Raw genomic sequence first — 2500 nt, 5'->3', positions numbered from 1 at the left:
TGTACTGAGACATGCATGGCTTAATCTTTGAGACAAGCATATGACTACTGGCAGGATCAACCAGGGAGCTGCGTCAACTAGAGCTGAGCAGCCGGCCGCCCGGGAGTGTGTCCCAGGGGCCCGCGCGAACACGCAAGCGTCCGCTCAATTATTCTGCAAACAGGAGGAGGCTGAGCTCCCCTGCACAATACACCTCGAAACCCTCTCAGGTCCCGGCGGCGCGCAGCGCCGTCCTAAGTACTTGGTCGGGTTCGAGAGAGGCGCAATCGCCCGGAGTTAGGCGAGTAGACGCTTTAGGTGCGACCACCCGTGCTCCCAACTGAGCTTGCCGCTGCCGACAGAGGCCCGGGAGCGTGCTGTCGTGGCATTGCCGGCGGGAGACAACACGCGCCACCTACGGTGACCGGCAGCTCCAACGCCAGCGCCACAGAAGGGCAAAGGCATCACGTGGGTGCCGAAGCGAACTCTCCCAGCACAGCGCACGTGCCAACACGTCTGCACAACTGCGATACAAACCACCAGCGAGAACCGCTGGGGCGACCGAGCAGCAGACGGCGTCGCGGCGCCGAGTGCCGGGCGGCGGCGCATCCTCAACGCACACAGTCCTCAGTCGGACCAGCACACTGCAGATGTCCACCGCGCTTCGCACCGGGCCCGCGAGGACCCACTTTGGCCGCACGGCGCCGCGCGCAGGGTGCCCCGGCGCGCAGCTGCGCCGCCTGCCGCGTCCGTCGGCCGGCGCGCCTGCCACTGGGCGCCCCCACCAGCCGGCTGTAGCGCGTGCGCCCACGCACCGCGCGGCCAGCACGCCGGCCGGCCCCCCCTCACCGGCCGGGGAGAGTCCCACCCAGCCACCGCCGCGTATCGCTTCACACACAGATTTGCCCTTACTGATTTACCTCCAGCAACAACAACCGCACCACAATGGGTTACCAGTTGTTCATTTGCGTAACGTCACCAGCAAACGTAGACGTCCATCCCCGTTTGCAAATGCAACGATTATTGCATGCCTGTCTGTTAGGTGTCACGACACACTACGTCTGCCCACATACACGCAACAAAATGTGCACGACTAGAGAACACGTGGGAGGTGGCCCCCTACGTATGCGATGTCCATTACGAGACCGACTGTCAACCAGCATCTGTACCATGTCGCAGATGTGGAACGCGGTGCACCATGCTATCACACTGTGTGAGAAGAGACGACTACGTTTGAATACACGCGCCACTACATCAACAGACGGCTCACGCTGATCGCCATCCAGGGCGTCCGTTACACCCACACGTCTCTATGGCGTACCACACTGCAATGCAGCAGTTATGGGGAGACGGCATGTGGCTGAGTGCACAACATTTGGACCGTATGGTTCGCTGTTGTTGGGCGCAGTCGTTGTACGGTCACACATGTGCCACAGCGTATCATTCGGTACATACGGACCTATGTGCAGTACAGTGTGAGGGTTAAGCGTACGACATCAGCGGACAGTGGACACAGGCCGTACCACGACGTAGACTGAGCGCTTCGACATGCGATTGCCAGTGAACAGCTGCGAAGGGCATTGAACACGCAAGCACCTGAACGACCAGCATGCGAAGGCAGGGGGGAAGGGAGGGGGGCGCTGTACATCCTGCAGTCGTCCACATAACAGTGTACAGCGGGAGCATGTAAAAAGTAAGCAACACTTGCAAAGTGTTGAACATGAAACGATACACAAGAGGGCGGGCGGTGCGAGTAGCGAACTATATTCAGAGGGTTGTGGTTAGACAACACTAGATTAATGTAACGTGTCATATGCCAATTACAGAGCAGGTTAAGGCCCAACTTGGGTTAGGTTAAGGCCCAACTTGGGTTAGGTTAAGGCCCAACTTGGGTTAGGTTAAGGCCCAACTTGGGTTAGGTTAAGGCCCAACTTGGGTTAGGTTAAGGCCCAACTTGGGTTAGGTTAAGGCCCAACTTGGGTTAGGTTAAGGCCCAACTTGGGTTAGGTTAAGGCCCAACTTGGGTTAGGTTAAGGCCCAACTTGGGTTAGGTTAAGGCCCAACTTGGGTTAGGTTAAGGCCCAACTTGGGTTAGGTTAAGGCCCAACTTGGGTTAGGTTAAGGCCCAACTTGGGTTAGGTTAAGGCACAACTTGGGTTAGGTTAAGGCCCAACTTGGGTTAGGTTAAGGCCCAACTTGGGTTAGGTTAAGGCCCAACTTGGGTTAGGTTAAGGCACAACGTGGGTTAGGTTAAGGCACAACGTGGGTTAGGTTAAGGCACAACGTGGGTTAGGTTAAGGCACAACGTGGGTTAGGTTAAGGCACAACGTGGGTTAGGTTAAGGCACAACGTGGGTTAGGTTAAGGCACAACGTGGGTTAGGTTAAGGCACAAATTGCGTTACATTGCGGTACAAATTGCGTTACATTGCGGTACAAATTGCGTTACATTGCGGTACAAATTGCGTTACATTGCGGTACAAATTGCGTTACAAATTTGGTTAGGTTAAGGTGCAAAATGGG

General features: G+C 56.6%; 1 non-coding gene across 1 annotated transcript in view; it reads right to left on the bottom strand.

The window, feature by feature from the left end:
• Positions 1-67, bottom strand: part of LOC126178762 (small subunit ribosomal RNA) — a 1909-nt gene extending 1842 nt beyond the window's left edge. Inside the window, exon 1 of the ribosomal RNA XR_007536621.1 lies at positions 1-67. This exon is cut by the window's left edge and continues 1842 nt beyond it. This is a non-coding gene — a ribosomal RNA (small subunit ribosomal RNA).
• Between the last annotated feature and the right edge of the window lie 2433 nt (positions 68-2500).

The sequence above is a fragment of the Schistocerca cancellata genome, chromosome 3, assembly GCF_023864275.1.
Source record: "Schistocerca cancellata isolate TAMUIC-IGC-003103 chromosome 3, iqSchCanc2.1, whole genome shotgun sequence".
Taxonomy (NCBI): domain Eukaryota; kingdom Metazoa; phylum Arthropoda; class Insecta; order Orthoptera; family Acrididae; genus Schistocerca; species Schistocerca cancellata.
Note: the sequence above shows the minus strand (reverse complement) of the source record. Positions and strands in the feature narration are given on the sequence as shown.